Here is a 10,861-nt window from a genome sequence, read left to right as displayed (position 1 = left end):
GATAGCTAAAGGGAAGATTTTGAGAACCACTAATTCACCCCTTCCCCCTCTTAGTGGTGCATTGTGTCTAACAATATTGTCTTTCCATGGAGAAGATCGTTTGTTAGAAGAAGAAGTTTCATTATCCACAATTCTAATTTTGCCACTATCTATGCCTTCTTGAATATATTTTTGAAAATCAGGGCAATCATCAACATTATGGTCATGGGTTTGATGAAATGAACAAAAAAGACCCTTTGAAGAAGAAGAATTCTTGTTGGCTCTCTTCATTTGTTTTTTTTTAGGGTAATCTTGGAAGTTTTGAAGCCTAAGGAACTCATCCATAGAAATAGGGGTACCACTTCCTAGGCCTCTTGTAGTAGTTTGTGTAGGAGGGTTTATAGGGACATGAATTCCATGGTCAAATTTCCCAGTTCCTTGTCCTTTAAAACCTTGTTTTGTAATTATATGAAAGCCACGACTATAAGAATGTTTCAATTGACTAGATGGAAGAACTAGATCATGAATTTCTTTGAAATTTGATGGGTAAGGAGGCAAGAAAGGATTTGTAGATGAAGGAGGAGTATCATGTGAAATGACAATCTCTTTGCCTTTATCAAGCTTATCCTTTTTGGAAGATTGGGGAAGAATATTTTCATCATCTCAAAGCTCATTTTTAGTGATTTCTATGCGAGGGGAAAGCTCATGAATAAAATGCATGGCATCATTCTTCCTACATATACTTTGATGTTGAAGATAGGTCTTAGGAGAATAAGCAGAATCTAAAGATATAAGAATGATGATGTTGTCATATTGGCCCCCTTGCTCAAGGGTACTTGTATAAGAAGAAGATGGATCCATGCTAATTTCCAATGCTTGATCATTTTTAGAGAAATCATTGGGTAAAGAATTAGATCTCATCTCATTTACACAAGATACCCTAGGAGAGGTACAAATATTAGGATCTACAAAAGCTTTAAGGTGATTAACATAGGAAATGCAATTTGTGAACAACATCACCATAATGCAACATAAATTGTACATGAAAGCTTTGAGATCTAATTGAAAACAAAATAATTTGGAAATCCTAACAACACAATATGACCAAGTGTCATGAAGAAAGAGAAGAAACACGAAATGGAATAAACTCTTATCTGACACATGATAAATATATGCAAAAAATAATGTAACCACATGTGAAAGAGAAAGTAAATCCAATTTATTAATTGTCATTAGAAGTCTCTTAAGTGAAATCTGAATTTGCTAGAAAAGAAGATCTAAAATTAGGACCTTTTTATGAAAATTAATTTTATGATGTGAATTTGATGAATTTTGAATTTTTGTTTGACCTTAAAGATTGTTAAAATTGATAAAGTACACCGATTTTCTAGATTTGAGGAGAAAAATACAGTCAATTTTGTCTCCTGAAATTTCAAGAAAAAAGTTGAGGACTGTGGCGGGAACGCACACAGTCTGACCAACTTTTTTCAAAAAATTTCAAGGATGATAGAGATTATGATTTTAATGCGGAATCCAAAAAAAAAGATGATTTCGAGATGTCTAGATCGATCAAACTTGTAGTCAAAGGTAGAAAATGAAAGGATCTTAAAAATTAGCATTTTATGATTTAACAACTAAATATTTTGAATAAAGAGACAAATTTGAATTGCAATTTTGAAATAGAAATCAGATCTGAAACAAGCAATTAAAATTTTGCACCTCACAAGCTTAATTTTCTCAAAATGTAAAATTAGGGTTTTTATGTAATTAACCTCTAAAATTTGCAAATAGATCAAACTTGAAAATAAAAATTTGAAATTCAAATTGCAAATAATGAGATCTAAGAATGGGAAATAAAAATTAATGTGTAAGATGTTGGGCTCACTAGAACATAAAGTGGAAAATTGGATCCTAGTGAGTCCCCGTCTAGGAGAGAGAAAGGAAGCCACTAGGATGATTTTCACTTTGGAGGAACTTTACATTAAAAAGAGGGTCTTGAATCCACTAGATCCAAATCTAAGAGAGACAAGGATGTGAATTCCAAGTGGATTGCAAGTGGTTGAAGTGAGATTTACCCTCTTTTGTAAATGAGAAAGTTGGCTTGTTGACTATGCGGAAAAGAGAGAAGAAATGAGTGAAATGAGGAGCCACCAGTTCGGGATCGCGCTATAACTTCAAATCTAAGATAATTAGATTGATACGGATCTTCCCTATAGATTTGGAGAAAATTTATTGAGACCATGGCGGAATGTACATGGTCCTCTAGAAAATCCGCCAAACAAAAAGATTTCTTCTGTCTCTGCAAATGAAGCCCAAACATGTAGTTATTATAGTTGTGTACCTACAACCCACATAAAGAAAAGAGAGGAAAAGGGGGTTGTGGAAAACCCTGGTTGAGTAATCAACCTTGAAAGAAAGTAATTACAAATGCTTGAATGTAAACAATGGAAATCTATACCTTGTAGATTTGCAACTAGTTGATGATGATTTCTTTGCTTCTTGAATGTAATCACAAATGTTGCATGAAATGGCATGTAACATGACAAAAACCTAACACACACACATTATTGCAAATGAATATTGTAATGTTGCTCCAATTGATGAATGAAGAAGTCTTGAATGCTTGATGATGACCTTGAAACCTTGTATCTTCTCCTTATGCCTCTTATCCCTTATCATTTGTCTATTCGTTGTCCCTCATTTCGTTGTCCCTAAATGAGGGTATTGAATTAATTTTTATACATGCCTCAAAGACTAGTTTTCAAACACTAAAGGCCGATAAAGAGGAATTACAAACTCCAAACACAAATTGTGTATAGGAGATCAGGAAGACCTACCATAGGGCCACCCTAAGGGGTGGGGACAAGGGTGCCACACCCCTATCCTAGGGGTACAAGGGTGCCACACCACTATCCTAGGGGGGACAAGGGCACCACATCCCTGCCCTTTTTTTGTCCTAGATAGGATAAAAAGTTGATACAAGACATGAAGGAGGAAGGGTGAAGGGGTGAAAATGCAGAAATAGGTCACAGTTAGGGAAGGAGATGTCATTGCCAAGGTGAAGACACCAAATGTTGTTAAAATTGCAGGGGTCATAATTTTATGGCACTGCGTATAAATTATCTTGGCTAGCCTCTCTAGGCCCTAACCCCCATTACATAGATCATTTGGAACCTGAACAATGCTTTCATGAAGATAAGGAAATTTGGTCATGCTAGACCAATGCCCCTAGGATGGACAACCCTTCCCACTTCCATCGTTGGTCTACACAAGAACTCAAGAACAGATGAGGCATTAGAATTATCATGTTTAATTTTCTTCCCTATTTTATTTATTAGGTTATCACATTTTAAGAAATCTCACAATGGATTATCATGACTAGCCACTTTAGGACACCAACCCCCATCAAGAGCCACTCTCCCTAATTTGCACCTAGACACCTCTAACCTAGGGTTAAATTTGAAGGAATGATAAAAATCCATAGCACAGATATCTCAAATGAATTAACATAAATTCTGAATCAAGAATTAAAATCATAAATCATACACACATGTGGCCTTTCTAAGCCCTATCCATTAAGATATGCCAATGAAACCACTTCCAAATGTAGTAACCATTGGATTAATTTACATACAAGAATATAAAAACATGTGAAAATATGAATAAACTTAAAACATATGTTACAAACCCCCAAACATAGAAGAAACACCATAAAACTTCATCCCAAGCCTCTAGAACTCATCTGGGAACCCCATGGGCCAAAACCAGACCAAACAAACACAAACCACAACACCAACACACTTGAGATAGTAAATTCATAGTTGGTGCTCAAAATAATCTTTTGGGTTATCCTACTACTCCATTAAGGCCTCTTTTTGTGCATTTGAAGGTTCTAACTACATAGTTGAGCATGTTCGAGCATTGTGGAAAAAGAATCACTTGGGGCTCAAATATGGGCATCAATCAGACTCTAGAATAAAAATTAGGCAAAGGCCCATTTGAGGGGTGCCTATTTAACTTCTATAAATCCCTTCAATTTTCCTCCAAGTAATATGAGCTGAAATAAATGTTGAACACAAGATGCCACTTAGAGGGGGGTGGGTGAATCAGTGGTTTCTAAATTCTTAATCCTTTTACCTCCAAAAGAGATTATCAGCTACCAACCTAAGAACAAAGAAAACCTACTAGTAAGATAAAACAAGGCAACACAATTCAACCACACAAATGGCACATCACATAACACCGGTATATACAAGAAAAACCTAAGATGGGAAAAACCTCAGTGAGGAATGATGCTAGAGTCTACTGCTCCAATCCAGCTTCAGAGAGAAAACCATTGGTTACAACATTTAGAGAACCAACCCAAGCAGTAGCACTCTTTCTTTAGGGTGTTGGGACACATTAAATTTGAGTCAAGTTTTGAGCCCCATTTCAAAATTATGATATTTCATTTTTAGAAAGGCACCTAATCTCATTCAGGTGGCCTAGTTAAAGAGAAGGTAAAATGGAGCCAGTTGATTTTCAAAGGGTAAGGCTTGGGAAATGTGTCCTACACATTTCTTTTGACCTATGCAATGATGTGCAACTTTCAGATTTCAGTTTGGATCAATTTATTAGGTACCAATTTCAAGGGGTGAGCTAAAAGTGCATTTTAGGTGCAAATGCAGATTTCACCAAGTAGCCTACTTTGAGTGTTTATATCTTTTTCCCCATTGATCGTCATGGTAAAATTGAAAATGGATTCAAGTCTATGCATAAATGTGAGTCAGAATGCAAATTTTCAAGTCTTTATGAATCCATTTGCTAGTTTTCAAAGCTCAATCCTTTTTGCAGTCGATGTTGTTTGACAAGTCCCTGTTTCAGCTGTTATTCGGAGCCTTGTTTTGCATAAGTGTAAAAGTTGCCTTAGTAAGTTTCATGTCAAAATGTTTGTTCTGGGCTACTTTTGTCATGAATGACAAGTTATGTTTCCAGTTTCAAGCTCCTACCAATCCGTTTGATTGGTTTTCAAAAGGGTTTCTTAGGCCATCTCTTTCAGTGATCCGTACTTTCATTGTCATATCAGTTAAAGTTGCTATTTTCCTGAACACACCATTTGCACCCAGTCATCCTTTTGGTTGAACTAAGTATTCAAATATTGGAGATCGTTTAATATTATTAAGAAAGGCATCATGAGTTTCTTGCGCATTGACTTCATCAGGTCCACAGTGTCGACAAAACCAGTTGGTCATTTTTTATGATTAATATCTCTTCACTTGGGATTTTTCTAGAGAAACCGTTTGGTAGAGTTCATGCTTGTATATCAGAGTACATTCCTATCAGATGGCAAGGTCCATAAAGGTGTTTTGACTGGTTCAAAAATTACGTCTTCATGATTAAATGCAGAAATGTGGCACAAGTGCTCGAAAGCCGTGAAACTCAATTTAATGATCTGAAAATGGTGTCGATCGTTTCCAGAGGTATGTTTAAGATTTGTGAGGCATTTCAAAGTTCATTTGTATGAAACAAAATTTATTTTAGCCGGACCCACTTTGGGGCCCGACCTGGCTTGCCACTTCACGCATCTTTTCAGGCAAGGTTTAAATTATTTTTTTTAAAATCATATGTTATATGATTTAAGTACTGAGGAGTTCATGAGGAATGAAGAAGATTATATGTTCTAGGATGCCTATTATCCCACAGATAAAATTTTGAAATAGATGGATGCCTTCCAAATTTAAGCGAATGCACTGAATATGTTTTTCAAGAGAACAAGGGCTACGGTGGCATTTGGATTGAATGTTTTGAATGGAAGGAAAGGATTTTAAAGAGCCCTTCAAACAAATGCATTGGCTGGTGTAACGCCTAATCATTTGCTAAAAAATCAATGCCACAGTAACTCCAGGTAAATACAAAATGGGTAAAGAAACTAGACCCCCCAATTTGGCATTGAAAAGGCCAAATAGACTTTTCAGCAAATGCAGATTTGGCAAGTGCATTTCTTTCCCCTCTGTGTGGCTGGTATGAGACCTTTAGAAACTCAAAGTAAATGCAATTAACAAAGTTTTAACCCCTGTGTGGAGTTTGGAGGGCATCATTTAACCAAATCAAATGCAACAACAACATCCTCCCTACGTGCAAGTTGGAAGGTGGAGTATGGTGTGAATAAGGCTATTTAAAAACTCTTAAAACAAATGCCATTGGCAAGTGTAAGCCAAGCTGCTGCAACCTTTATCAGCTCCTCCCCTACGTGGTAGATTATAGTGTTCTAAATTTTCAAAGCAATGTGTTTGGTAGGCATAAATCCCAGTGTCCTCAACCTTTACCAGTCTTTTCCCCTTGCTGTGTGTTGATCTTGTGTGGAGTGGAGTTTGAAGAGGCATTTTGTAAATTCAAACAAATCCAAATGGTAGGCGTGCAAATTGGCAGCTCCTCCTTCTGCATGGACTATGGAAGGTAACAGTTAAAAAAAAAAAACTCATGCCGGAGTGGGCAAATAATGAAATTCCAAGCAAAGGAAAGTGGCAGGTGATGAACGATTCCTCCTTGGTGTGCTGTTTGGAAAGTGTTTCAAACATTTTTAAAAAATGCAATCAGCAGAAAACTCTTAAAAAATGCACAGTCCCAGGCTTGAGTATTAATCCCACATTGGTTGGGCAAGGGAAAATTTTAGCATTTATAGCAAAGCTCCACACATCTATAATGTTAAAGCCTCAAAGTCTTTTGACAAATGGTGCCGGTTGAGTGCCCAAGTGGACCCCACACGTGCTAGCACTCTTCCCAAGGTGACCAAGGAGGCTGAGTGGCAATTGGGTGGACCCCAATGCAAGCATGGATCCCAAGGCAAGCAAGTTTTGTAGAGAAAGGGCTACATAACCAGTGAGAAAGTTCATCAAATATCTACAATGCACGTTGTTTTGCGAAGGGAAGATGCTCGAAGAATACCCTTCATGAAATGGCGAAAAAGGTCAGGCGAAAAAATAGTGTTAAAGACCCTATAGGTTCAAGAAGATCCGACGGCCCATGTGATTTCTGAAACCAAAGATGCTCGTCAGTTAAACCCTACGAAATTGCGAAAAGCTCAGGTGGAAAATTGAAGGTTAAAGATCCAGCATGTTTAGCAAGATCCGATGGTGCATGTGGATTCGTAAAGGAAACATGGACGTACATTACCCATTGTGAAGCAGCAAAAGATGACATGGCATTGAGGTGGCAATGATGTGGCCGACAAGCAAGCCATCTAGTGGCAATGAAGTGGCGGTGACGAGGCAGATTGATGAGGTGTCATCCGAGGTGGCACCCAATGGACTCCATCAGCCAATCGAAGGCTGCCACGTGGCAGGGCGTCAGGCAAAAAAATGGATTGAAAAATCAAAATTAAATATATAGTGCAGACTATATAAGATTTGAAAAATTTAAATGATGGAGGCATAAAAATGATTAATTCACTCAGAGGCTCATTTTTGCCCAAAAAATATCAAGTATTATATATCGTTGGAAAGCTCTCGGGATGAGGAATGCAGTAATGGAGTTAGTTTCAACAAATTTGGGATTTTTTAGAGTAGTTTCCACGAGAAAGAGAAAGGAAATTGAAATTCAGTTGAAAAAAAGACACTTGGCAAATTCTGATGAATTCTAATATTTTTCCCTCTTCTTCTTATTCCCGTTTTCTTCTCATTGTAATGGTCTTAGAAATTTGGAGAATGGCAACATATTCTCATGGTTTCCAATTCTGAGTTTTCATCAAGATTGTACAAGGTAGGGCTTTTCTTTTAGTAATGGAGTTCAATTCTTTGTTGTAGGTGTTCTTAGTTGCAGGTTCTTGTGTATGTAAGGCATGCACAAATTCACACAGAATTTGTCTCTGAAATGTATTCTCATTTTATTCAAATCTGATTCTTAAGGAGGATGAAGCTGGTCATGAGCAAGTGTGTCTGTGAGTGTAATGTTGGTTTGTAGGTAATCTTCAAGGAAGATTTTAAACTTTGTGAGCAAACATTAATAAAATAGGGTTCATGTTTCTGGATCTGATATTTTCTATGGATGAGCTGAGTAATGCATTTATGCAAGACATTAAATGTAGGAACACTTAAGAATGAAGATGAATTTGTAGTATAAGTTTTCATCTATAGTTTGATTTGTGACTCTGTTGCCCTTGGATAAGGCATTGATCTTGCAATTAAGGGGATTCTCAAACCAATTTAAAATACAATTAGAATATCTTTATTTTATGTTATATTTTGAAATGTTTCATCTATCTCATGCTCAAGCATAGCTAAGTTGTATGTGTAGATCTAGCCCATCTGTAGTAACCCACTTGTTGTTGAGCCTTGGTGAGATCTATCTGCATTTGTTGATGTTGTTGTAGGTGTGTAATGGGTTTCATTTTAAGCATCAAAGTTATACCCACCTAGGTTTTGCAGAGCCTGAAGAGTAGAAGGATTTAGATCCTTGTCATGTTGTCCAAGCCCTGAGGTTCTTCATAGATTGAATTAGCTACTTCATAGATCAATTGCAGGTGTACTTGGGTTAATCAGTTTTGATGAACAACATAGGGCACTGACCCAAGGAGCACCAACCCTTGCATCGATCTCCAACTTAGTGAACTATAATAAACATATTAAATTACAAATGTAATAGTCTAATTACAAGTGAATCTTGTAACCGCTGCATACACTTTATCCTGTCGGTTTATCACCTCCTCTACCTCACTGGTTTACTTATACTCTTATTTCTATCTCCTTCTCACACACTCTACTCACCTTCACTTGCTAATACTGATACTAGTTCTACTTCTTCCCATTGGATGAACAGTCAGAAAAAACACATGTTGTCAGTTACTCTAATCACCATTTTATCCTCTCTCTTCTCACCACATATATGATCTTCTCTCACATACACTCATGCAGCTTATTCACTATTCACTACCTTCCACTTGGCTTGGAAATTGCCAATTCTTACCTCTATAACTCACTTTCCAGTATGTAGAATTGTCTGATCTTGCTGATTGAGCCACTGTTAAACCCTCTCACCTGTTTAACTTTCCCTAGTAGCTCTTTTCTTTAGATGCTGAGTTCCTTGAATCTTTTCAGTCTTATCTCTTTTGTGCTCAAGATCACTCTCCTTCACCTTCCAGCCTCATCGAATAATATAGTTTTCCTCCATTCTTACTACTTAGCTTTCCCACCAAAATGCAACTTCAAACTATTGTCACATAAGGGTTTATTCTACTAAACATGGGGTCAATAAGATCCATTTAGATCTCATTTTGCATGAGGATGAACAACTTCCAAGAAATCAGGTATCACCAACAATATCTTCTTCTTGCCAATGCATGTTTGCTAAAATTAGAAAACACGGACAGTCACTTGGCAAGGCACAAGATCAATCACCATAAATGGTTCTGCAGATTGCATCACCAACCTCATTCTGCACCTGGTCACTTAGCATTGATCACCTTTGTTTGATCTTCATCAAGTTGCACACCTTTGCAACACTTCTACAATGCCTTCCATGATTTACGAGGTCTATAATTAATGTCAACCAACTCTGTAACAACCTCACCGGTGCACACTCCATCTACCACTACATGCACACCTACCACCTTGACTCCATGTGGCACCTTTGTCAACATCCACTTTAGCTCACCAAGTCGGTCCGACTTCATTACCAACAAGTTACACACAATCGATATGTGCATCATACCACCAGTCCCTATTTTCCTATTGATTACCCTTCTTGCATTCTCCTTCCTTATGCTGGTGGATCTTATCAACTCGGTCATCAACCATGTCAGTCCTCAGCATAAATCTAGGATGACTCATCATGTGCATCTTCATCAGATTGAGAGAATTTAACTTTTTTCTCTTAGTCCACTTGGTAATATATTAGTAACCTCCTTGTTTAGCAATTGGCATGTTTCTTCATTCATACTAGTAGTGTGCATGATATCTTATTGCCATCCATCTTTGACTATTATGCATCTGTGGAAACACCACTTTCCATCTGCATACCGATAACTCCATGAGAGAAAATACAGAGCCTCATCTTCATTTGACTTGTTCTCTTGTCAACCAGTTTTCCAAGGAAGAAAACTCACCATTTGAACTCTTCCTTCTTTGTTCCTGTAGATTCTCATGCCTTCTCTACAAATCTAGTGCTCAAATTTGATCTCAAACTCTGGAGTCTTCCTCATCTTTCGCTTTGGTTTTCTAGTCTATGCATCCAATCACCTGCCTTGGCTTACTCTGGTTGTCTTATCTTGGTGAGTCATGATGTATGCCATGTACAATATGGGATAAGAAAGGTATTACCGCTTATCGGTGGTAGAGGATCTTTGTCACCTGAAACCTACAATACACCAATGTGGCTTCCCTATTTGAGTAGCATATCTTCAAATAGGCACATGTGATCTAGTTGGGGTAGATTCATTGACAATCATCTCTTCAAATGGTGAATGCATCTTTATCCGATGGGAGTCCTATTGATCGACATCCACACATCATACCTGTGGCCTAGACATACTTCACCTGCAGTGTTGATGTGACTTAGATAACATTTCCTCTCTTCATCACAATCAACTGGCCAACATCTTGCTCTCTTATAGATATCATCATTTACTAGTTTTTATATCATACCTGTCTCCTATTCATATCTTCAACACAAGTCAAACACTAACCTGTGTACTAGTGACTCCAATGGCCATTGTGCTCAATGGCATTCTCTCCTTTACTGATGACCTATAATAATAGGTGACATCAAAGACATCACATCCGGTATGCACTAGTGATCGTGCTATACATACATCTCCTATTCTGGTAGCCATCCTATACTAGTTGACATCAATGACAACACAATGCCAATAATATCTCCCTTTGGCATTGATGTCAACACATGTAGTATC

This window comes from Cryptomeria japonica, chromosome 4 (genome assembly GCF_030272615.1).
Source record: "Cryptomeria japonica chromosome 4, Sugi_1.0, whole genome shotgun sequence".
Classification (NCBI taxonomy): domain Eukaryota; kingdom Viridiplantae; phylum Streptophyta; class Pinopsida; order Cupressales; family Cupressaceae; genus Cryptomeria; species Cryptomeria japonica.
The sequence above is the reverse complement of the archived record's forward strand: the minus strand, read 5'-3'. Positions refer to the sequence as shown.